Source organism: Lissotriton helveticus, chromosome 1_1 (assembly GCF_964261635.1).
Source record: "Lissotriton helveticus chromosome 1_1, aLisHel1.1, whole genome shotgun sequence".
NCBI classification, from domain to species: Eukaryota; Metazoa; Chordata; class Amphibia; order Caudata; family Salamandridae; genus Lissotriton; species Lissotriton helveticus.
Window position 1 is genome coordinate 1,357,448,420 of NC_136057.1, and position 27,165 is coordinate 1,357,475,584.

At 46.6% G+C, this 27,165-nt stretch overlaps 1 protein-coding gene across 9 annotated transcripts in view; it reads right to left on the minus strand.

Moving 5' to 3' along the window:
- TNRC6B (trinucleotide repeat containing adaptor 6B) overlaps positions 1-27,165 on the minus strand; it is a 1,174,734-nt gene that overhangs the window by 1,119,647 nt on the left and 27,922 nt on the right. The gene's annotated exons all lie outside the window — the stretch shown is intronic.

Consider the following 27,165-nt stretch of genomic DNA (forward strand, 5'->3'; position numbering starts at 1 on the left):
GCCGCGCCTAAGCTCCACGGCTGCCCGCCTCCAGCACGGGAGAAAGGCGGAGGTAGGAGGGGGAGGTACTGCAGGCAAGCACATCCACAGAGTCCGTCCGAGATCGATCGGATAGAGAGCCAGGACCGTGCAAACTCCACTAACCAAAGAGTTTTGCTAGGTTACACCCTACGGCATAGCTCAGTTACCAGTTGCAGTGCAGGGTCTCAGAAGGCTTCTCGGAGCGTGCGGACCGCTCTAGCCGACGGCCGCCATGTTTACCCACCAAAATTTCTAATTATACACAACAAAATTATCGCTATTCATTTACCTGATAAACCTAACAAGTCATCATCATGAAATCTTTATTTCGGCTTTTTGCCATAAATGAGTACAAAATAAAACAATGTACAAAGATGATAAATGCAATTCGTTAAAATAGACACAATAGATGATAATTTGTTCGAGCTGGAGTGGCACATGATTTCAATGCAACAAATCTTATCAATAGATGAGCCTTAACATTCATTAGCAGTTAAATGCCGGCGCTTAGTCCACATAGCTAGCAAGAACTGGGAAAGTGCAAATACAATGTGTCTAGACGCATCAGTTTTTAAAATTCTAAAAGCATATGTGCAATGTACAAAACCCAGGTTTTTGCATAGAGGTACTAGCCAATACTTCCTGGGTTTGTTGTAGGCTGGGCAAAAGAAGAGTACATGAAGTTCTTCTTCTGTGTCACAGCTACACCCTGGGCAGATCTTGTTAGTAGAGGCTGACCATTTGCTTGTAAAAGCTCTTAAGGGTAAAGTACCATATCTCCATTGTAAATAAAGTTTCCTATATACAATGGGATAGATAACGTCCATAAAATCCTCAAAAGAATAAGAGACTTTAAATGTTAAAAAAGAATTAATCAGGGTGCCAGCATGAGGGTCATACAAAACAGCAGTGAGTTTTTTATCCATAAAAAGAAAACAAGTTACTTACCTGTAACTTTGGTTCCCCAGTATTGGTAACTTTCATAGATTCCCATGCTTTGTATCATTCCCCGTCGTCGGAATGGGAGCCTCGGTAGTATAAAAACCATAGAAACAAAAGAGAAACCTAGGCCTAGGCCTCATCTCATTTTGTATCCTATCACCCTCTTTTTGTAAAGAGAGACCAAACTTTTGCCAGGACCAATCAGAGCAGCCTCACCCTCTAGAACCTTCCTGAGAGAGCTCATAGCCTCAGATTTTCGTAGCCGTTGTGCAAACCGCCACTAACTCTGTAAAAAGACCGAGCTTTCCCAGGGGAGGCGGGTGGGCGCATGGGAATCTATGGAAGTTACCAATACTGGGGAACCAAAGTTACAGGTAAGTAACTTGTTTTCTTGCCCCAGTATTGGAACTTTCATAGATTCCCATGCTTTGTATCAGAATAGCTAGCAGTAAAGAACCAGGAACACATTTTGCAAATACATGGCATCACATAACCATATAAGCAATACATATAGCATAGCAAAACAAACAAAATGTGCTCACCCGGATGGAGGGATCGTAGGGAAAGCTCACCTCTCAATGAAAAAGATTCCGCAGGACTGCTTGACCAACAGCCGCGTCGTCTCGACCTGCATACTCCAGGCAGTAGTGTTTCGTGAAGGTATGAGTACTGCTCCACGTTGCTGCCCTGCATATGTCCTTAATGGCAACTCCCAAAAAGAGAGCCACAGATGATGCCACCGACCTCGTGGAATGTGCACGGACTCTTCCGTCCAGCGGCTTGCCTGCTTCCTGATGACAGAATTGAATCGCACTGGAGATCCAGTGGGAAATGCCACTCTTTGTCAAAGGCAATCCCTTTCGTGGTGCGCTGTAGGACACAAACAACTGAGTTGACTTCCAAAAGGGACGTGTGCGTTCCAAGTAAAACCTTAAGCATCGCTGAACGTCCAAAGAATGTAGTGTGCGTTCCGCAGGTGTAGAAGGGTGCGGAAAGAAAGATTTCAGAATCAAGGGTTCATTCAAGTGGAACTCAGATGGCACCTTTGGTATGAATTTTGGATTTGTCCGGAGGACAAGACCGTCTCTTTTAAATTGCAGGAATGGATGCACTATGGAGAGTGCTTGAAGCTCACTCACTCGTCTTGCTGACGTTAAAGCCACAAGGAGGGCTAGTTTCCAAGATAGGAACTTTAAGTCTGCTTTGTGTACAGGCTCAAACGGAGCCTTCATGAGTTGCGCCAAGACAAGGTTGAGCTGCCACACTGGTGGAGGAGGACGGACTGGCGGATACATCCGGAATAATCCCTTCAAGAATTGCTTAACAACCCTAGAGGACCATAAGGAAGGACCTGAAGAACTGCGTCGATACCTTGATATGGCCGCCAGATGTACCTTGACCGATGAATGTGCCAAGCCAGATTTGGCCAGAGACAGTAAATATGGCAACAATTGATGCGGTTGGGAAGTGTAAGGATGGAGACCTTCCCGTTGACACCACAAGCAGAATCTCTTCCATTTCGCCATGCAAGTCTTATTGGTACTTGGTGCTCGGGCTTGAGCCAAGACCTGTCTGCATTCCTGAGATAGTGTCAGATGACTGAATTCTCTGTGTTCAGGAGCCACGCCGTCAAGTGGAGCGATCTCGGGTCCGGATGGTAAACCTGCCCCTGACTCCTGGACAAAAGGGACGGAATGGGTTTCAACTGAATTGGAGGAGCCTGGGAGAGCCTCAGAAGCTCCGTGTACCAGAATTGTCTGGGCCATGCTGGAGCAATTAGAATCATTTTGCAGGGTTCTGCCTTCATTTTCTTGAGAACTCGAGGAATGAGGGGAATTGGAGGAAAAGCGTAAAAGAATGTGCTGTACCAAGCCATCGAAAGAGCGTTCCCCAGGGACCCCTGATGGGGAACTTTGCTTGCGTAGAACCGGCATTTGGCGTTCTCCGGTGAAGCAAAGAGGTCGATGACTGGCCTCCCCCAAACCGAGAACACCTTGTCTATAATTGATTGATTCAACTCCCACTCGTGAGTCACTTCTGTCTGTCGACTCAAGGCATCCGCCTTGACATTGAGAGTTCCCGCCAGGTGCTCGGCTCTCAGAGTGATGTTGTTTAGAATTGCAAAATCCCAAATCCGTTGAGCTTCTGTGGACAGAGTCTGTGATTTGGTACCCCCTTGTTTGTTGACATAGTGCATGGCCGTCGTATTGTCCGTCCGGACCAGCACTGAATGGTTGCGAACTCTGGGCAAAAAAGCTTGCAAGGCCAACCGAATGGCCGTCAGTTCCAGGAAATTGATATGGCACTGGCGCTGTCCTGGACTCCAGTGGCCACTGACTTGAAGCTCTAGGAGAACTGCACCCCAACCCTCCAGTGAAGCGTCTGTGGTCACTACCATGGTCGAAGGTGAACTCCTGAATGTCAGACCTTGGGCGATATTGCTCTTTAGAAGCCACCATTCGCTCGCCTTTCTCATCGCTGCTGTCACCACCACCTTGTCGTTGAACGACCCCTCTGCCTGGCGCCATTGCTTGTCCAGCTCCTCCTGCAGAGGACACATTCGCAGCCTGCAATGTGGTACCAATGGTATGCAGGATGACATCGACCCGAGAAGGGATTTGTATTGGCGGACCGATAGGAATCGGTTGCGGCAGAGTAGTCGAGCAGAAACCATCAACTTTTGCTGTCGCTCCTCCGAGGGACGAGCAGTACATTGCGTGGTGTCCAACACGGATCCCAGGAATCTGGCCGTTCTGGAGGGCAGCAGGACTGACTTGCGTTCGTTCAACTGAAGACCCAGGCAACGGAACAAATGGATGCAAGTAGAAACTGCCTGAGAGGTTTCCTGGAAGGATGGCGCCTTGACGAGCCAGTCGTCCAAGTAAGGAAAAACCTCTAGAGATCGTCGTCGAAGAAAAGCTGCCACCGGTGCGAACACCTTGGTGAACACTCTTGGTGCCGACCGAAGGCCGAACGGAAGCACTTTGAACTGGAAATGGCTCATTCCCACTGTAAAGCGAAGGTATTGTCTGTGAGCTGGGTGTATCGGAATATGGAAATACGCGTCTTCTAAATCCAGCGACGCCAAGTAGTCGCCTGGATTCAAGAGAGGAAGAATTTCCTGGAGAGTGACCATCCTGAACGAGAGCTTTACGAGATAGGTGTTGAGCTCCCGAAGGTCTAGAATGGGACGCCAAGTTTCTGCAGTCTTCCGCACCAGGAAGAATCTCGAATAGAATCCCCGGCCCCTCTGAGAGAGAGGAACCGGTTCTATCGCTCCTTTGAGGAACAATTGATGGGCTTCTAGACGGAGTAATCCTAGATGTCCCGTGCGGCTGGCGTCCGGAGCTCGTGTTGGAGGAAGGTTGTGGAACTCCAACGTATGGCCACTCTCTACGATATTGAGGACCCACTGGTCCGATGTTATTGACTTCCAACTGTCCAGACAAAGGGATATCCTGCCCCCCACCGATGTGATTGGGAGGGGAGGAACAGTAGGTAGAGCCGGGAGGCCGCTATTGTCGTTCGGCGTTGTCACGACCTTGTCGATGTTGACGGCCCCGCGGAGGGTGGCGAGAGAAAGACGCCGATTGCCCCTGTCGCTGATTTGAGTATTGGGGTTTATAGGACTGGGAAGACTGTGAGGAATATCTTTGCTGGTTTCCTCTGTAAGATGCAAATCCTCTACCTCGTGCGCCCCTAAAGGGGACCTTGCGATAGGTGAGTGACCCCAAGGACTTTGCCGTGTCAGTGTCTTTCTTTATATTCTGCAGGGTATCGTCCACATGTTTCCCGAACAGCATCTCCCCATCAAACGGGAGATCTAGGATTCTGTTCTGAACCTCTTGACGAAACCAGGTGGCCTTCAACCAACCCTGGCGCCGTAGCACAGCGGAGCCTGCCAAGGCTCGAAACGCCGTGGAAGCAATGTCCATTGCACAATCAATCACTTCCGCAGAAGACTTCTGCCCTTCTGTAAACACCTTCTTGGCTTCTTCCCTTGTGGGATCTGGTAATAGCTCCACGAAGGGTTCCATGTCGCACCACATCTGGCGGTCGTAACGGCCTAAGATGGCAAGAGCATTCGCCGCTCTAACTAGCAAGCTGGCCATGGAGGAAAACCGTTTTCCAACGTTATCTAGACGTCTGCCGTCCTTGTCCGGGGGTGTAGTCAACGGTGTGGACGGGTTCTTCGACTTGCTTTGGGCCGCCTGAGAGATGACTGAGTCAGGCTTCGGCTGACCAAGAAGGCAAGCTGGACTGCCATCCGGAGCCCTATATTTCTTTTCCAGCCTGGGGAGCACTGGAATCACCGTGGCTGGACTCTGCATGATCTTCATGCCCTCCTCCCATACATGCTCAATGATGGGAATAGACTTGACAGACCTCCGGTATTGTTCTTTAAAGTCATAAAGGAAACATTCCGATTCCTCTCTTGAAATAGGTAAGCCAAACCTTTTTGCTGCCCGCTCCATGAGATGGTGAAAACCCCCGATATCCACCGGGGGGGAGACGGACGTGTCACGACCCGAGGCGTCCGGATCTTGTGGTCCACTGTCCCCCTGATCCAAGTCTGGGTCCTGTAACGGATCAACTAAAGGATCCACCTGCATCACTTCTTCATCCGAAGAGGTATCTTGATGGACCGACTGAACTGGTAAGGGGTCTGGTGTACGGACCCGCACCAAAAGGTGCCACCGCCGGTGGTGAAGAGGACACCACTGGAACAGTAATAGTCGGCTGCACTTGTGGCTGGATTTGGGGTGGAGGAAATGCAGACTGTCCAGGCATTTCTGACGGAAACCGTTGACGATAATCCTGAAGCATCATTTGCAAGTCCGAAATAAGCGAAGAGGGCATGGCCACCATGCCCTGTCCCAAGACCGGTGTGCGTCGCTCATCCTGGACATATGGATGTAACTGCTGGCCACCTGCCTGCTCACAATACTCTTCCGTGTCCGTCTCCTGCATCTTGACATGCAATTCCGAAGGACTATAGGCAGGACCATAATTATCATAATCATCCTCCCCCGCGTCATCCTCGTCCGATTCATCATCCAGCAGCATATTCGGAGGATGTGAAGAAACTCGTCGCGGAGAAGTCATCTCCGGCGTAATTTTCATCTTCTGAATTGGAAAAACTAACTTTTGACCCGTCGACGGTCTCGTCGACGGTGTCGTCGTCGCCAGAGCAGCAGTCGTCGACGGAGCAGTCAGCGGAATCGTCGACGGTACCATCGCCTTCGTCGACCCAATCTTCGTCGTCGACGGTCTCGTAGACGAACTCGTCGTCATTATCATCATCGTCGACGTTGAAGTGGTGGTCGTCGTCGACGTAGTCCTCGTCGTCGACGGCAGTTTGCTCGTCGTCGTCGACGTGGAAGACGTCAGCGTCGACGAACTCGGGACCTTGAACGTCGACGAAGTCGTCGTCGAAAAAGCCGCCGCCGACGATCCCGTCGACGGCGGAATAGAAACAGCGGGAACTTTGACAGAAGTAACCATCGTCGATGTACCTGGTGTTTTCGTCGTCGACGGACGCTGTTTTCTGTCCTGTCCAGATCCTGAAGTGACAGCAGAGTGTTTGTCACTGGATTTACTCTTTTTGGACAGAGGAGAAGGGAGAACACCCTTCTTTTTGTCCTTTAAGGCTGTAACACCTCCAGCAGCCTGTCCCTGCCTTTCCTTTTCACTTCCGTGAGGAGATTGAAGGGGACCAGCCTTCTCAGACCTATCCGAGATCTTGTGAGAGGCTTGAAGAGGGGGCTCAGATGTAGAAGCAGCAGGGGGAGACCTACCCCTCTTCCTTGATCTGTGAGAAGAAGCAAAAGATGTGGAATCCTCCTCATCCGAAGAGATCACCTCCTTGCGAGTCTTCATTTTCTGTAGCCAGGTTAACAGGCGACCTTCCCTGTCACGAAGGGTCTTGTTCGAGAAGGTCCTGCAGATCTTGCACTCTGTGGCCTTGTGGTCTGGATATAAGCAATAAATACAATTCTCATGCTTATCTTCCACAAACAGGCGTTTTTTCCCACAAGAGGCACAGGGCCTGAACAAGGCCTTCTTCTCCTTATCAGACATCTCGATGTTGTGAAGAAAAATTGAAGAAATAACCAGAAAGTAGAAAAACTAAGCAGAGCTCAGTGGAGACTCCCTAGCACAACGTGCGGTAGAAAAATCTGAGGCTCTGAGCTCTCTCAGGAAGGTTCTAGAGGGTGAGGCTGCTCTGATTGGTCCTGGCAAAAGTTTGGTCTCTTTTTACAAAAAGAGGGTGATAGGATACAAAATGAGATGAGGCCTAGGCTTCTCTTTTGTTTCTATGGTTTTTATACTACCGAGGCTCCCATTCCGACGACGGGGAATGATACAAAGCATGGCCGGAGGATTGAAGATCATGAATTTTGTTTTGTCAGTGTTTCCTCAAAGCCGTCCAATATGCGCTGTATCCCCATGGGAGACTTGGAAAGCAGCAGGGTGTCGTCTGCAAACATGATCGCCGACACCCTGCTACCTGCCATCCAAGTATGGGCAACGCCAATAGAGCTGGTTTGGTGTAGTTATATATATCCGTTAGTTGTTGTGTGACGTTTCTGGATACAGTAATACAAAACTCCGAGAGAGACACACAAATACTAGTAGCTTTGTTAAGCACCGGATTATAGTTTACATGTTGAAGCCATGGCATGAATTACACAGGCCTTGCCTTTTAGAAATAATTCCTTGTTATGCTTCTTTGGCTACGTCCCTTATAGAGACAACCTACCTCTACACAAATGCATAACTTATCTCAATTAACGCACTAACCACCATTCGGAATCCAGTTGAATTGCCGAAATGATAGATGCTTTAACAGCTGGGTTTTTTTTTTTTTGGTGTAAGACGTTTATTAAAGATTTATAGAGTTACACAGCGTCACGCCAACAACCCTGAGGCTGGCCGCTATTAGAGCAACTTGCAACATGATCAAGGTGTCGTAACGTACAGTGTACAATGCATTAGCAGTATATATGGTATAGATATGTGTACAGTAAGCATATGTAACAGTAGTAAAGCAATGTGTCTTACATTTTTGGGGTCAATAGACATATAAGGCACCATCGAAGGAAAGGAAGCAACGAAGTAACAGTACAGGTATAGAGGCACCACAGTTCAGAGAGCAACCAGTGCGGATCAATCAATGTCTTCAAACCCTTTTCACCCCCCCAAAAACAACAACAAAACCAACTCAGGTGCAGAGGAGGAGTATCAAACGGGCATATCGTCACCAAAGTGGAAGGATCCGTGCTTCCGGGCAAGATGCCACCCTGCGGAAGCGGAGACAGCAGCAGGGACCACGTCAGACAGGTAGTCAATAACCATTTGAGGGAGGGGGGGGGAGCAGATTCACACTTGGGGTCACCAGGCCATGGGAGAGATACAGCAAAGTATGTAAAAACATCGGCATAAAGACACAAGCAGGGCTCCGCCTACCCCAACGCACACTCATGGAGTACAGTCATGTTCAGGTCTCACCGCCACAGGAGATCACAATTACATTGCAAGAGATGTTAACCCATATCGTCAGAGATCTCTCCTGCTGGCGACCGCCTAGAATCAGGGGAGTCTGCACGCTCCCGTGCCCACCGCATGAATGGCTCCCATATGTCCCTAGGCCGGGAAGCGGTGGGCATCGTTTCCCAGTAGTGCTCGAGCTGTGCGTTGCCATATGTCACATCCCTCACCCATGCATCAAATGTAGGCAAAACCCGTCGACCCCAGTGCACCGCTACCTGTCTCTTGGCATAAAGGAGCAGTAACGCATGTAACTTCCTATGTTTGGGCAAGGTGTCCTGAACACATCCCAGCAGTCCCAGAAGCGGGGATGGCGCATCGGTCCTGTGCAGAATTTGATTAATGGCAGCGAAAGTGCTGGACCAATACTCCTCTAGCTTAGGGCAGCCCCATGCCACATGCAAGAAGGATGCATCTTCGCAGCCGCACTTCCATCATGTAGCGTCATCTCTGATACCCATGCGATGCAGCGACAATGGCGTGCGATAGTACCTATGTAGAAATTTGAAGTGCACCAATCTCAACCTGTAGTTGGGCGATAATGCCGTAAGTTGTCTGCAGCAGAACTCCCACTGCTCCTCCGTCAGGGGTGCCTCCAGGTCAGCACTCCAGGTGCTTTAACAGCTGTTTAAAGGCAGAAAATACAATACCTGAATTTTGGAAACTGAATGGTAGTATTAAGCAGAAATCTAATTATAGGCCAAACTCTTCGAATACACCTTTATGAACTGTTAAAGGATAGCCCGCTGTTGAAACAGAGAGAACTTCTGTGACAATGTGCACATTAGCAGTTTGGCTTGTGCTGGGATATGGGTGCAAAATGTAGAACTACAAAAATATAGCACGGTTGTGTGGTGTGTGTGAGTGTGTCAATTACCTTACACTAAGCATATGTTACACTGAACATTACAGCATGAGTTTAAGCCACGTGATTCATAAAACACTGACGTGCTTTGCTATTTTTTCATAATGTTAATTTTGTGGGGGGGTTTGCACACTGCCCAGGACAAGACAGCCACAGATGTCAGCGAATAAAGAAAAGCTCATCCCTAGCAAAAGCAAGACAGGCTTACAACGTATGCCCTGGTAATGAAAAGGAACTTGTTAAATTAAAGTAATATTATGTTCCATTAAGGGCCGGCACATCAACTTGTATGTCGAGATCCCGGAGTGACGGACTTTAACGCTGCACAAGTTGGTAAACTGCTTTGCCACAAGGGCGAAGGTTTTACTCAATTCGTTAAGCATGGAGAAAGACGATGGGCCTGCCCATGCTAACAGGAGCAAGAACAAACAAAGATTCAAAAAGCAGAGATCTTCATCCACACAGACAACACAAGATCACAGCTTCAAGTCAAACCTGAGCACCAGAAGATGAGAAAGGAATAAATAGGATTCAGCGCACAAGCAATTCCAAAACAGAAATATTCATTAAAACCTTCGCAAACGATTAGATAATCAGGAGTTCTGAAAAACACTGCTTTTAGGTAGGAGGTGGAAGACCTGGGGTTTATGAAAATCTCAACGACTTAAATAACCAGCTAACTTTTCCGTGGTGCGACTTTGACCCTACCCACACTCTGGAGTGAATGTTTGTTGAGAAAGTCAGACAAGTAACCCCAGCAAGGGAGTGGGAGGGAGTGGAGTGGCAGAGTGTAATGGAGTGGTGTAGAACGGAGTGGAGTGGCATAAAGAACATTGCATAGAGTGGAGTAGAGTGTCGTAAAGCGGTGTAGACTGTCAGAGTGGAGTAGTTTAGGAGAGTAGAATGGCAGAGTGGAGTAAAGTGTTGCAAAGTCGACTGGCGTGGAGTGACAAAGTAGAGTAGTGGAGTGGTGTGTCGTAGAGCAGAGTGAAGTAAAGTGGCACAGAGTGGAGTAGTATTGTAGAATGGCATAGAGTAGTGTCGCAGAGTGGCGTAGAGTAGTGTCACAGAGTGGCACAGAGTAGTGTCACAGAGTGGCGCAGAGTAGTGTCACAGAGTGGCGCAGAGTAGTGTCACAGAGTGGCGCAGAGTAGTGTCACAGAGTGGCGCAGAGTAGTGTCACAGAGTGGCGCAGAGTAGTGTCACAGAGTGGCGTAGAGTAGTGTCACAGAGTGGCGTAGAGTAGTGTCACAGAGTGGCGTAGAGTAGTGTCACAGAGTGGCGTAGAGTAGTGTCACAGAGTGGCGTAGAGTAGTGTCGCAGAGTGGAGGAGTGCTGTAGAATAGAGTGGAGCAGAGCGCAGTGGAGCAGAGCGCAGTGGAGCAGAGCGCAGTGGAGCAGAGCGCAGTGGAGCAGAGTGCAGTAGTGTAGTCAAATATATAGAGTGCAGCTGTATATAGAGTACAACGGCATATAGAGTGACGCGGCGCAGAGTAGAACAGAGTGGCGTAGAGTGTAGTGACTTAGAACACAATGGTGCAGAGTGGCATAGAGATCAGTGGTGTAGCCTACAGGGGTGTAGAATGTTGCAGCCTATAGTGGTGTACAGGGAAATAGTGCAGAGTAGTTGGCATTGAGTGCAGTGGTGCAGAGTGCATTGGTTTTGAGGGAAGTGGCACAGAGTACATTGGTTTTCAGTGCAGTGGTGTAGAGTGCATTGGTTTGGAGTACAGTGGTGTAGAGTGTATAGGCGTAGTGCGCAGTGGCATAGAGTAGAGTGGTACAGAGTATAGTGGCAGAGTAGAATGTTTCAGAGTAGAGCAAAAGGACGTAGAGTGTAGTGGTACAGGGTAGAATATAGTGGCATAGAGTAAAGCGTTGCAGTGTAGGGTGGCATAGAGAACTGTGCAGAGTGAAGTGGCATAGAATGTAGAGGTGTAGAGTGCAGTGATGCATAGTATAGTGGGGTAGTGCGCACTGGCCTAGTGTAGAGTAGAGAGGCTTAGAGTTAAGTGGTGTAGAGAACAGTGTCAGAGTACAGTAGTGCACAGTAGATTAGATTGGTGCAGAGATCAGTAGCAGAGAGCAATGTTGCAGAACAAAGTGGCATAGAGTGAAGTGGCAAGAGAGAAATGGTGCAGAGTGAAGTGGCGAGAGAGAAGTGATGCAGAGTGAAGTGGCGAGAGAGGAGTGGTGCAGAGTAGAGTGGAGTGGAGTGGAGTGGAGTGGAGTGATACGAAGTAGAGTGGCATAGAGTGAAATGGCCTAGAGTGCAGTGTTGCAGAATAGAGTGGAGTTGCATAGAGTGAAGGCTTGTAGAAGAGGAGAGTAGAGTAACCTAGAATGGAGAACTGTGGAGTGCAGTGGCATACAGCAGAGTGGAGTAGAGTGCACAGTTATTAAGCAGAGTGGTGCAGCATAGAGTGATGTGTCAGAGTTCAGTGGTGCACATTATAATAGAGTGGCTCCGAGTGGATTGGCATGGAGTGGCTCCGAGTGGATTGGCATGGAGTGGCGCCAAGTGGATTGGCATGGAGTGGCTCCGAACAGAGGGGCATGGAGTGGCGCCGAACAGAGGGGCATTCGAGTGGCGCCGAACAGAGGGGCATGGAGTGGCGCCGAGCAGAGGGGGGCATGGAGTGAAGGAGGGTACAGTGAAAAATGTACGTAATGGTAGAGTATTGCCATTACAAACACCTTCAGTTGAAATGACCATTTAATTTGCACAGACATACAGCTTTACTATTAAACCAACACAGTGCACAAAATGTATGGAAATGTCATCACCTAGTTTAATTATTTGTTTTGATCATATTCAAATATATTTGTTTTCACCACACTTAAGAATTTCCAAAAAAGGCGCTTAATTTCTGCTGTCCTAATTCGGTTATATTCAGAAATATCTGCACAGTTCATTTACAGACATTTAAATTTAGTTGTGCACAAGATAAAATAAAACATCATACTGCTTTCCTCAAGCACATTCTTGTCACGTAAATCCTCTCTCTTTGAAGTCAGAGAAAAAAAAGTAAACACCAAGCTCCCTGAAAGACAGAGCCTGGCATTGACATCTGTCTTCGAATGCACAGCAAATGTGACAAGATGAGAACAAAATTTAAAACACTTTTTACAGAAATACAGTACTGGCGAAAAAAAACAGTAAATAGGGTTTGGGCAACAGAAGAGACGTACTTAAGCTGGACAGCCTAAAAGAACAAACAGTGATGACAAATGGGGAGGACAGGGGGCAGACCAAGACAGTTGCTTGATATAACAGAGGCAGCCAAGACAGGTGGATTAGAAGTGGATGAAAGCTGACACAGAGTGACATAGGCAGCCAATAACAGGAAAGAGTGGGAAAATAAAGAGCTTGAGAAGGGAACGAGCACTCAAGGTGGAAAAAGCAGGCTGCACATGTCGAGCACATTGGTCTCAGGAGCACCCTAATAATAAAACCTGTGTTACGGCTACTAATACTCGTTTGTTTAAGAGAAACCCGGTGCAAAGTTATGCCACTCGTCGCCATTCTCTGTGCATTGTACATTCACATTGTGTTTTCTGTGAAATGAGCTCCTACAACTTTAAAAACACTATCTCTGAGCTAAACTTCATGAAGGTGCCCCCGAGATCATATCCATCACACCTCCGGTCTGTGCCCCATTTCCCCACGGCTCTGTGGTCTCTGGTTTCATAAAAGGGACCACAGGCATTTAAGCATGCCCACTCCCTTGCCCTGCGCACAACGGAAGCCAAGAAAGATCAAAACGCGAGCTGGCAAGCAATGCTGCATCAGTTATGTCAAGCTGCTTGTTTTCCATTTCAAGATATAGACCAAACCTAAAATAAGTTTCTGCAGCAGGGTTAAAAACAAGTTAACCGCGAGCAGGCAAACAGCGTGGGCACAGGGAGAGAGCGAGTGGCCGAGCCGTAATAAATCAAGTGTGCGGTGGGAGACGCTATGCGCGTGCACATCGCCTGTCCGGCGACGGGCGCGCACATTGTCTCCCTTCGTGAACGAAAGCGACGAAAATAGAGTCTCACCAAGGCGAAGCAGAGCATGCGTTGCTTTCGCTAGGCGAGACATAAAAAAGGCCAGCAAATAGTAAGCAAGCCACAAACCACAAAGCCAAATGGTAAACAATGGGCGGTATGCATTCCCAGGAAAGCTTTCTGAATGTCCCCAAGATGTTGTCCGTAAACCAGACAGGCTTCGACCTAAAAACGGAATTAGAAACAGGTCCTCATTTTTATGTTCTCAACTTTACAGTCAAAAACACTGATCAATTCAACAAGGTCGGAAAAAACCCTTTATGGTAACACATGACCGTGATGAAATCCAAGTTACCATTTCACGTTTTATTGAATCTTGTATTCACTAAGAGACTTCTAAAATGCATACTATGAACCAAGTCACCTCAAGTGGTCAGATTGAGTTCAGGGTAAAGGCACGTCTTCATGACGGGGCATTGACAGCTATGGAACTGAGGCAGAGTGCAGTGCTAGGTTATCACACATTCTGTCAGTGGTTCATAAAGGTGTTCAGACTGCACATGCATATTCAGTACTTGGCCTCTAACCAGAGCACAAAGTACATACAGGAGAGTGGGTCAGTTGTGTTCATGAAGGTGGGGGGGAGGGGTAATAAAGTGGATGAGACCGAAAGGAAATGCAGAATCAGAAAGGATATAGAAGAGATATGAAAAAAGCTGTAATGTCTCTGTCCCTCCTACTGAGTTTCTGCACAACTGGAAATTATTTGATGATGTTTCCTTCCTGTCGTGCCTAAAAAGCATTAAGTCAGGATCTCCTCGGGACCCTGTCCCTATGAGGATACTGAAACAACTTGACCTTGAACCACGTAGATTCCTAATGAGGTTACTTAACATCTCTCTTAGTGAATCTCGGGTGGAACAGGAATGGAAACACGCCATGGTCGTTCCCCTACAGAAGAAATCTGGTATGGACATTACTAACCTGGCCAATTTTAGGCCTATATCCCTGCTGCCAGCTTGTTCTAAGATACTAGAACGCCATGTCAACTTTCAGCTAAACGAATTTGTTGAAAATACGGGATATCTCCATCCATCCCAATCAGGCTTTCGCGCCAATTATTCCACCGAATCCGCACTCCTGGGGGTGACTGAGCGACTCCGACACGGTATTGATAGTGGTGAGACCTTTGCGCTTATACTATTGGATTTAAGCGCGGCTTTTGATACCGTGTCGCATTCCATTCTTCTAGAGTCCCTTCACTCCCTTGGTGTTGCAGGATCTGCGCTTGCCTGGGTGGCTTCATTTCTTAATGAGCGCACCTTTCAGGTATTTTCAACCAAAGCTGAATCGGCGATCTGCTCATCTGCTTATGGCGTTCCGCAGGGGTCTATATTGAGCCCTTTATTGTTCAATATTTACATCAGACCCCTTGCCACGATAGTAGAGGACGCCGGTCTGTCTATTTACTCCTATGCAGATGATACGCAGATCGTGTTCTCCCTGTCTGACAGTAGGTCTCAGGACACCTCTGCCCTTAAAATCGGCCTTTCTCGGGTTGCAGCCTGGATGCAGGCCAACCTGCTAAAACTCAATGGTGAAAAGACCAAGGTTATCGTACTTGGCAAACATAAAGATCTGTGGGGTTCTAGACATTGGCCTAGTGACATGGGTCCACTGCCTACCCCCGTGCCAGTTGTTCGTAACCTCGGCTTTCTAATCGACGAGAAACTCTCGATGCGTCAACAGGCAACTAAGGTCGCTGCAATCTGCTTTAACACTCTACGCTGGTTGCAGAAGATCCTATGGATGCTGCCTGAGTCTACTCGTCGAACTGTTGTCCAGGCTCTTGTAATGTCCCGTATCGACTACGGCAATGTGCTCTATCTGGGAGCTGATAGAGCTACAATGAATATACTCCAGGTTGTGCAGAACTCAGCTGCCCGCCTTCTGTGCAATGTCCCACGCAGAATGTCTGCAACACAAGCCCTATGTGACCTTCATTGGTTAAAAATTGCTGACCGTGTAGCTTTTAAAACTTTGTGCCTTATGTTCAAAATCCGTCAGGGTTCTGCTCCCACATACTTGCACAATCTTGTCCGGCCATACCAGCCAAATCGTTCCCTTAGGTCATCAAATCAAGCCAATTTTGTAATTCCTAGAATTCGCTTGACAAAAATGGGAGGCCGCTCTTTTGCCCATTTGGGGCCGAAGATGTGGAATGCTCTTCCGCTGACGCTTAAAACGGAAACTAATCTTCTAGCCTTTCGCAAAAAGCTAAAAACTTTTCTGTTTTAGTTGGTCAAATGTTCTCTGCTTCTCCTGTTTTCAGCAATTACCTATCTTTCTTCTTTAGGCTGTCCCTGGCGCCGGGAAACCCTCTACGGGTAGCTGAGCGCAATACAAATTCAATAAAATAAAATAAATAAAATAAAATATGGGGAGAAAAGGGGTTAAGGATTCTTGCAGAAAGGCTGCAAACTAAAGTTGTGTTAAGGGAACAACAGAAATAATTGCAGCCTCTGAAGACCACTAACCCTTCAACAGACTTTAGTAATGCTTAATTACTAAGTCCCAGCCTAGACAGCTCCATCTCAATATGCCTAAACAAGCCCAGACATCCACAACTGGCCAAGGACAACACATCCTGCAAGGCCTCCCTGCAGGTCTTCAGCTCTTGAGTACACCACAATCTCTCCCAGTAGAACAGAGGTCTCTGCCTAGCGATGGACCTAAGCTCTATTAGACTGAGAGAGCAGCATTTGTGTTGTTGGTGTACTTTGTGGTAAATTTACTAATTATTTAGGAAATCCCAGCTCACAGCAATATTTTAACTGTAATTGCATTTATATAGCGCTTACTACCCCTGACAAGCCATCAAAGCGCTTTTTCGGTAAGTAGCACGCTGCTCCGGAACCCATAAAGGATTAGTGGTAAATCAGTATAGTGACATATTAAAGTAATTTGAATTGTGGACATGTTAGTCTATTATTTGGATTTATAAAGGATAGTGGAGGGATAGAAGAGGGAAGGATTTAGAAATCTTTGTTTTGGAGCTCATAGCAGTAGGAGGGGCTTCAGATGAGTAAAAGGGAGGTGGGGGTCAGAAGGAAGTGTTTAGAAAGGCTTGTTTTGGGGGATCGGAATAGTAAAAAGAGGTATGAGATGAAGCAAGGAGGGGTAGAGTAGGGAAGAGTCTAGAACTTTTTTTGGGGGGGATCATAGTAGTGGTATGAAGTTTGGCGTGAATGAAAGAGTAGAAGTATAGGGGGAGAAATAGGGTAGTGCATTAAATATACTGAATTACAAGAAAAGTAATAAACAGATCCATAAGTACATGTAAGGTATATAGATGCATAAAGGAGGGTAGTATATGGAGATTAAATAAACTCTGGCTTGCAAGTGTTGTAGTACTTTAAATTAAATAAGTTAGAGACATTAGAAAATCCCCACAGCTCTGTGTGAAACACATTAGCACTTTGCATTGCACCTTCTACACTTCCAAGAACCAACGGACCATATGGCCGCCATTATTGCGTCAAAGTAGTGTATGCACCCAGTTCGCTGGGTCATCAGATTTCTTAAGTGATTCAGGTGCTGCATCCACCTTACATCCTTCCAAAAGTTTATGCCCAAGTAGGTGAAGTAAGAAGCTGGTTCCAGAGAAGAATATCATGTAAACATTTTTTTCATTTCCTTTAGTGGGCAAAACTTCATTAACTTGGCTTTTGCCGTGTTAATTATCAAACCCTTTGAGGAATGAAATTCTCCAAATCTGTTTAAATGATTCTGAAGGCCTAAAGGGTCTTTGAGACCAGAAGAGTGTCATCAGCAAACAGGAGTGTTAAGACCTTAAACACACCATGGACTGGAATGTCAGTGGTACAGGATTGAACATACTCTACAACTATGGTGATATATAACGAAAATATCATGGGTGCAAGCCTGCTGGGCCCCAACTAATCTTAGCAAACTTCCCGTCATGCAAACTGATCAATATGTAAAAAATTCCAGGTGGAATATAAAGGTCTGATAAAGTGGACCACAATAAGTGGCCAGGACTTACACAAAGGAGCAGAAATACCACAAATAACAGCTGTTTTTTCAGTAACGCAAAATTGATCATTAGAAGGTAAAGCCTGAAAGCTTTATCTATTGTGCTTATTTTCTTCCTGAAGCGGGCCTGACAATTAGATCAAATCTTGATCTCCTAGACCCAGCTATTGATCCTTTATAGCAATACACTGGAAAAAAAGTTCTAAATATTGTCGAGCATGATGATGGGACGGTAATTATTAGTCTTTTATCTGGCACCTTTCCTGAAGACCGGCACAATCTCGGCTCTCAGACATGAATCAGGAATTTGGACTCCCTGTATAAGTGCACTACTAATAAATGCAAAGAATCACCCCCAGAGAACTGGACTAGATTTGTAAAGATTGGCTGGGATTCCTTAAGGGCCTTCCTACATTTTGCTTTTTTATGGGTTCCATCAGCTCTTTTAGACAAAAAAAAGGCTTAATTCATTGGATACATCAAAAAAACAACATGTAGCAGTAAGCGACCCAACTAACAGTACTTTTAGAGAATAGAACATGGATTAATAAAAATACCACTGGTCCTCAATTATAAATGGCTCTGGGAAAATTGTTTTGTCGTTGTGGGTGGATGCTACAATTCTCCAAAAAGTATATATGTTCTTGTTCCTTACAGCAGCCAGTAGATCTTTCCAGCAGTCTCTTTGCCAAATTATGGCTTTATAATGGTGTCTTGATGCTATAATATCAGTAGGTTTCCACCTCTTAATAGATCGTTTTAGAGAGGTTGTCGTCAATTTACAGCCTATGTTGCACCAATGATCAGGTTTGCAGACTGATTTCTTCTTTTCAGTGATATGCATAGAAAGAAGTGTCGATATAAAGTTCACTATGCTATTATGCGGATCAAGAATTTGCTATGGCCAGAGGAAGGAAGATTCTTATTGGGCTAATATGTCTTGTACAAAGGTAGATATCATGGGTAAGATGTGGTTAGACTAGAATGTATGCAACGTCTTTCTGACTAAAGCATGCACCCCAAATGTTATCTCGAACAGTGCTAGAAATCAAGGGCCAGGTGTATCAAAAAATCTGTGCCTATGGGAAAGGGTGTTCGTACATATTGCCCCCACCCCAAAAAAAAGAAAATCAGATTGAAAGAGTAACGAAAAGGATTAGTGCATAATGACCATTTTCCAGGAATGCTTTAACCTTCATATCGCACATTCAGCACCCAATGGTTTATAGCAATAAAGACAATCTATTAAGCTTTTCAAATAACCATTGTTTAAAGTTGTTCGGCTTCGGCAGATTCTGCGTCAGAGTCAATAAAGCTAACTGGTTTCCTGTAACTGTCAGATGTCTCTTTCTTTCTCTTTAGAAGTCAGGCTGCCCATATCTTGTCTTTATCTTCGACAGCAATGGTGAAATCGTCATTACTTGCAATAACTTTAGCCAAACCGAAGCGGTTTCTCAGACCCATGTTTTGTGTACTTAATATCTCATCAAGAATGGATAGGAGTTTTGCAATTTCACTAATAAGGCACTCCCTGAAATAGATACTGTAATTTGAAAAGCTTGAAAGATCGAAATGTTAGCAGCAGATACTGGATATTAGGATGTTTAGTGTTAAGGACGGCGATGTGACAGTTCAGGGAGACATGAATCCAGATTCTTTGGTAAAGGAGTACCTAGATGGGTATTGGCAGGGTGTATACATGCAGTGTTCCCAAATATTATTTTAGGATAATATGATGGCCTGCACAGAAAAGATTGGACTAGACAGAATAATAATGAAAGCTCATTCAAGGTGACTATCTTTGCAAATGTTGAATATTCTCCTTATCGAAAGGGGATCAAAAGCGGAGGTATATCACACTCCTTTGCATTGGTATAGCCTCTGAACAAATACTGTTCTATCACAAGGTGCACTGCTATATTTCCTCGGAGAGTGGTTAGATGGACTGAGGAGAAATAGGTACTTGGAGTTTGGTTACCGGTAATCCCAGCTTGTCTAATGGTGTACTTGGGGCCCACAGGGTGGCAAATAGTAGGTTACTCACTCACCCAACCCTTATTGTTTCTTTGGGCCCTATCCCTGAATAATTTATGAAATCAATTTAAAAGGTTTCACTAGGGGTTAGCCTGTCGAAGTCTTTTAAGTGCATCAGGAGACGCAGCAGAATGTTTCTGTTCAAAATATAATTGGGGACCTCAGAGATGCAGTTAACGGTAAAGTCAATTTTATTGGCTTGAAATGGGCCCCCTTAATTTATTAACTGAAGATGTGGGGCTGAAAACGTCCCTGCTTTCCCTTAATGTGAGAAAAGAAATTCGACATTTTCATTGAGTCCAATAACTTGCCACACAAGATCACTTTTATTGATACCATGTAAAACCTTGTCAGAGTCTTCCCGCCACAAGCAGTCATGGTGGAGGGCAGGGGAACCAATGGTGTCACTGGTCCCCCCTCGTGGATTAACTGAGCGGGCATAGGAGGGGTAATGTTAATGTGTTTACAATATGGCTGTTTAGGTTTACGATTGACAATAGGGTATGACTAAAGAAATTGCTGATCCATTTGAGGTCGTCAAGATGGATTGTGCCATGTATACATCAGTTGTTTTTTTTGTATCTATGTAACGTTCTGAGTTTTATCTTGTTGCAGGCAAACTGGAAGCCACTATTCAATTCCTTATCTTCCATTCCTAACTTCATAGACATAATAGCAGTCATCTCACCAGGGGCTGATATGGCGGGGTAAATGGTTGGTTGTGATGCTGTATTTTCATCATTTCCATACAGGCTAGTGGCAAGAGGTGTGTCTTGTTTGTTGCCGCCACTTGGGACAATGGTCCCAGCAACCGTGGCTAGTGTCAGCCCAGGTACAGACTTTCCAATATATGGTGTTGATGGTATACCTTTGGTGGATAGCTCACATTGCTAAGCTAATTTCTCCCTGCCTTTTATCATGGGCTTTAAAGTTTAATGGTATGAGCTCAGTAGGAATAGTGTTTGGAGGTTTCAAGGTGACCCTAACCCCTTTGGAAAATTGTAGTGCCAGACAACCATCAGTAACCTTTCTCACTCATGGTGGAAAGACTGTCAATAAGATTAATTGGCAGTGGTCTAATTTCTTCAATTACTTCACCTAATCGGAGATGTGAAGTGCAGTACTAGTCACAAGCAAGTTAGACTACGGGAATGTCCTCCACACCGGGATAAACAAGCACCTTGTCAGACAGACTCATTCTCAATCGCCATATAAAGCTCACATCACACCACACCCCTGGGAGCTCCATTGTCGCCCAATACATAAACACACTTACTTCAAACTCCTCACACACACATTCAAGGCACTACACAACTTAGGGCCCCTCTACCTCCGTTCACCAACCAACCAGACACCTCTGTTCCTCAGGACTTCTACTCTCACACGTCACACATATGCAGACCCACATAAGTAGGATGGGCATTCTCTTACATCACTTCTAAAATGTGGAACGACCACCCACTCAACAGAGCCTCCTCCACTCTTATTGAATTATGCAAGAAGATGAAGACCTGGCTTTTAACCAACCTACACTTGGCAGATCTAGGTACACACACCTGTCAGTGCCAGGATACTTTTGCAGGCGATGGTGTACTTCACAAATACACATAACAAGGACTCAGGCACTAACACCACATGGTTGGCGCCAGGAGCAAGTATCAAATTGCCGGATTTAATGACATGGTTTGTCGCATACTCCATCCCGGTCAAGTAGGGAGTAGGGTCTCAAGCATCATTCTTTGACAGAGTTTGGGGTCGCTCTGAATACTTTCGATGCTTAAATTGCCTAAAATGCTTGATGGTAGTGGAGATAGGTCATAATTTTGGCATCCACATAGGAGTTAGAGCTACTGCCTAACTTGGTTAGTGCCCCACTTCTTTTTTCAGGACTTGTGCTCTGGTGGAAGAAGTATAATGGAGTACTGGTGTTGGTTATTTTGTAGGCTAGGCATCATATTTAAATGTTATCTATGCTTTATTAAGAGGCCAGTGTAACTTGATGGGAATTAGAGTAACGTGATTTAATTTCAGAGATAAAGACATGTCTAATTTGGCATGTAGGACAGTTTTCAGTGGCAACAGGCAGGCTTATGAGATGCTCACAAGGACGGTGTGGCCAAAGTCCAATCATGACAGTATTTTAGAAGAAAAGAGAACAGAATGGCTTAATCTTTTCAGGACCCAGAGGTAACAGTTTGCCACTTTAAAGATTTTGTTTATACAGAGGAGTCAAACGAGATGATGAGCAATGAGCGAGTGAGATTGATGTGAAGTCAGCAGTGTCTAGAAGTCTATGGGCTTTTGCATTTCATTTTCCGCTAATAAAATCCTGGCTGGTGTGCTGATCTATTGCCAGGGGTGCTTCAGTTTTCCCTGGATAAGTTCCTTTTGAAGTATATGTTGAAATACTTGAATTTGACAGTTCAAGGGGACCTTATTATACATCTGGGCGCATCTTCTGACTCGCATGGTCAACTTCTTTTGGAGCATATGCCATCTTGGGATAGGTCTGTTTGTGACTCAGCCGACTCTCAATAACAGTCATACCATAGATACAATTTTTTCTAAAACTCAAGTTTCGGTTCTCGACATTAGTCCCCATACTTGGTCTGACCATCCTCTCATTTACTTCTGTTGGTCACTGGACCTCTCTTCTCTCGGATGCAGGTTTCTCTGTTCTCTACCGCATCATAATTGGGCCACTGTCTCTTCCATGGAGTTTATTCTTTTCTAGAGTAAGCACTCTTCACCTATGACAGAGGACATAGAGGTTGATGTCAGTCAGTCGACTCCTGGCTTACACAGGTGGATAACCACATCATACCTATTTAACACAGGGATGTTAATTCCTCAGGAAAAAAGTCAGGTCCTTGGGTCGGTGAGGGCCTTAAAATGCTTTGTAAGCTCTATAAGAAACTGGGATGGAAGGCATTACCACCTTTCTAATGACAGAAGGCTCTACAAGAAGGCTCTAAATATTCACCTTTTGCCAGGACTCGGACTGCATGGAAACTCTGTAGAGTTCAGAGGGCCAAAGTTATTGAACGGGTACCTAGTCGCTATAGAGAGTCCATGTCAGTTCCCTCCCACAGATGGAGGTGACGAATTAAAGACTTATACCTTTGGAAACTGCCAGTATAGCCATTTTTATTACAAAATAAGTGACTGTGGCATATACACTTACTGAGTGACTAATATTAGTTGGTCCTGACGGATGCCTAAGGACTCCTTCAGGAGCCAAAAGTAAGGCAGAAGCATGTTGACCTCAGAAGGTGGATATTTGCCATTAAACTCCCCTGTCCTTTGCTCTTTTAACCCTTTCCAAGGACGCTACCTAATAAAGTTATTTGAGCCCTTGAGGAGGGACTGGCTGGCCCCGATGTGAGGAGGGAGCCCAATGATGAAGCATGTCACCTTTGGATGAGTGAGGGTTCTTGTCCGTTAAGGACATCTCTTCCCCACCGACACTAATCTCCAATTCTATTTTTTAGAGGTAGAACATATCTTTAGTGAGTTTCAAGATTTAGATACAGAGTGATATGTTCTTTGTTACTCTCCCTTGGATCCTACGTGTGGTTTCAGTCTAAATACCATTGTGCAATTAATGCGCAGCCTGACTTTATTTATTTATTTTTTTTACAGACGTCTGAAAACAAGTCCATGGAGATATTTAAGATAACCAAATGTGTACCCACCCAGAAGCCCTGCTTCAACCTTTAAAACCTGCTCTTAATTTATGTACCCAATCGTCCAACTTCTTTTACACTAATATCCAAACCATCATGGATGCTTTACATCTCAAGGAACCCGCCTCGATGAGGATCAGTGACCACACAGCTCTGCAGGTAGCAATAGTGCCCTCTTGTGGCCAAGTGCTACAGCAATTTGCCTTGATTTCACTTGAGGAGTCCGCTCAGGCCTCGAGTGCCTTTAAATCAGGGGTCGCCAGATGACCCCTGTCCTCCTCACATTCTTGCTGCAAATTGTACGGCCATCAACCCTGTTCTAAACCAGCACCTAATTCAGTCAATTTGTTTCACCACAGTGCCCAGTGGTTGGAAGCAGGCAAAGTTGATTCTTCTTTTAAACAAATCCTGGGCAGACAAAACTAGCCTTGCCAATTTCTGTCCCATTTCTCTGCTGCAATCCTCTACCAAGATTTTAGAGAAGCTCAAACAAGCAGCTCTCTGCTTTTTGAGAACAAAATGTGCTTCTACACCCTACCCAGTCGAGCTGCCGCCCAAGTTTCAGCATAGAAACCACACTGTTGGAGGTCTCAGATACAATTAAGGTAGCTGTAGATCTAGAGAATCAGGTGGCACTTATCCTCCTGGATCTGATTTGGCAAGGCTTCGTTCCTTTTTTGACAGACAGGTCCCAGTCAGTCAGGATGGTCCCATTTGCTTCTGATCCTAAACCATTGGGTTATGGGGTCCCTCAGGGATTGCACTAAGCTTGCAAGGTTTTCGGGGGGGCGCTAGAGGGCGCACTGTGGGATGGCTGGCTGAAAAGACAGCTCCTGCTGGACGGACACTGATTCACGCAATTTCTCCCGTCTACAGCCACCAAATTTAGCGGTGCCAACCACGATCTACCAGGGGGATATGCACAGCCCCTGATGGGTGTGCTCAGACGCAGAAAAACTGTGGTACAGTGGGAGTAATTCGGCTCGGAGGGACGGGACGTGAGCCTACACGATCCGGGTAAGATGGCGCCCGCCACTCGCTGCTTAAACAATCATCACGCATTAAACAGCCGGAGCCCCCAAGCGTGATGTTCCGTCACAGAAATCGGAACCTGCTACTCTAACGAGACTGTTCACCAGCGCTTACACGTGAGCCCAGAATAGCTTTGTAAGGGTGGAAGGCTTTCTCGCGCATGGTCGGTCAAGATGGCGACCCCCTGGGAAACTAACGGTCCGTAACTCTGCAGCCCCAGTGATGATAATAATGCACAGGCGGTCACTCCATGAAGACAGCACGATTGCTAGTGATAGACATTAAATCCCCGGAGGCTCTGTTATATATTGAGACACAATAGGCGATGTAGACCGCATTGACCCGAGACATGAAAACGGCACGAAAAACGGAAGGCAAGATGGCGGTGCCCATATAGACAACTCGTGAGTGCTGGCAATACTGCAGGACTAGTGCTGAGGAGCTGCAAACATCGGGACCGTTATGCGGAATGTGCAACAGGCAGGTGAACACTAAAAGATTTCTGGCCATATAAAGGAGAGCTGGTAGCGCCTCGTGCTGCATCTAAACGCCGCAGTGAAAGCTACGCTGGTGTCGCAGGTTGGTCAGTGTCACGGTCATTCCCATCACCCTCACGGCTCCCTGCACACCAAGCTGGATCGCGTCCTGTTGGTTATCTCTTGCATTGGGTCTAAACCATCGCCCTGTTCGGGCACTGAATGACGCGATCATCGCTCCTGCATGTACTTCTGTATGGCGCGCTGTATATGCCTGTGCGAGTCGGGCGAGTACATTTGTGACATCGCACACTGTATTGCAGATCAGCGCTCCTAGCTCTACGCAGCAAGAGAGTGGACCCCTGTGCCAACTATAGAGGAAACATCGCCACTATTGGGAATACTGTGAATGCTGGAGCTGGGTGCATGGGGCCTATGCTGTGCCAACTATCCCAACCTTGCTGAACTGGAGGTGCAGGCAGCGCTAAGGGCTCCGAGGCTACCACTGTCATTACCCAGCAGTTTGCACTAAAATACTTGTCTGTCCTGCCTGGGCCCCCTCCACGACATGCTCTACATACTGAAATATGGCGCGGTAAACGAAGTGTACGGGGTGCTGGGATGTGCAAATAAAGCCACTAATCATAGAATACCTGACTCGAGGTCCACGTAAGCGCGGTGCACCTCCAGAGATCCCACTGATTGAGCTACCGACCGTCATGTACGCATGGATATCCACCAGCTCTACCCTGTGGATATAGAGAACGGTTCCATGGCGGAAAGGTTGGTTGGGGAGTGACCTTGCCGCCCGCAGCCCGCACCGGTCCAACCTGGGCCCTGAGTCTAACTGGCAGCGAGAGATCATACGCTACCCATCTGAAGAACCGTTGTAGAGACACTAGTGAACGCACAGTCAAAAGGCCTACATTGACGACTAGTGAGCCCAACGCAAAGATAACAGCTTGCTATTGTTGTAGTGCTGTACAGTCTTGTGCCTGACTGCTGAGCCACGGTGGGGGCTGCCATACCAAGATGGGGAAACCAGATAGGCAACAACCAAAGCTCAACTTTGAACAACGTAGGACAACACGGGCGCCTACATCACATTCGGACACTGAGACAGACGCAGAAGGCGGCGCTACGCAGGGGATGGAATCTATTCTGAAAGCCATCCAATCCAGTCTCCAGGACATAAACGGAAAACTGGACCACCTCACCTGCCGAGTTGATAATATGGCGCCAAAGATGGACAAGCATGGTGAAAGGCTGGATGAGGCTGAAACCAGAATACCGGCGGTGGAGGATGAAGCACGTGCGAGCACGTCTAAATGCACTGGTTTTGAAAAGATACTGGAAGTCATAAGATCCAAGGCGGAGGATTTGGAGGCTAGATCGCGTCGCAATAATGTGCGCATCACAGGTGTGCCAGAATCCACAAACACGGGCAAGATGGAATCTTACGTGGAGGAACTCTGCCTGGCGCTCTTTGGCAAGGAAGCGTTATCGCCAGTGTTTATTGTGGAGAGAGCTCATCGCACCCTGGCACCGCGTCCCCCACCAGGAACACCACCCAAGACCAATAGTGGCGCGCATCTTGAACTATCGAGACAGGGATGCGATTCTGAGGCTGGCACGTGAGCACAAGGACCTCTCCTTCCAAAACAACCGACTGGAGTTATATCCTGACTACACGATGGCGGTACAGCAGGCCCGCAGAGAATTTAATACAGCTAAAGCAAAACTGCGTGACCTGAAGATAGAATACGCCATGTTGTACCCAGCGCGTCTGAAGGTGACTTGGAATGGCAAATCGACAGTGCTCTCCACACCCAGGGCGGTGAACGACTTCATCAAAACCATTGTGGCCCTCGGAAGAACAGAGGAGGACATGAACAAGGCAAGGGGAGGAATGACACGCTGCTGTGAATTTGACTGTCGGTGGTGCTGATGCTCGCGGACGTCCCGTGCCGACCTGGTAAGACCTGCCCTGGCTGATGTGATCACTGAACTAAATTGTGATGAGCACCCCATCTGCGGTAAGTCCACACTTTGTAATACTATTCTTCAATGGTGCACACGACTTTATACACATGTCTGGGTATACAATGTCTTGATGCACTATGGGTGCTGCCATGCTTGAACGATGCGGAGACTCAGCACACAACTGTACTATACTATGTAGGGGTGAATCCCCATGATCACAGACATTGCTGGAGTACAGACCCAGGCTCAGACTGATCACTATAGGGGATGGGAGAATATAGCTGGAATTACCACTGCAACGCTTGATGAACAATAAGACAAGTCTCAGAGTCATGGCGCAATGTTGGACTTCATGTATGTTTCCGCTTGATCCCATCCCTGACTTCCACTACGATCTGAGCAAAACTGACAACTGATATAACACACTGGTTCTGATGGCTCTCTGGTAAATTTCTGCAGCAGTGGTTACACTACTACACATATCCCTGCCCTAATGCTGAGTCGGAGGGAGCAATGCGGATCAAGTGCC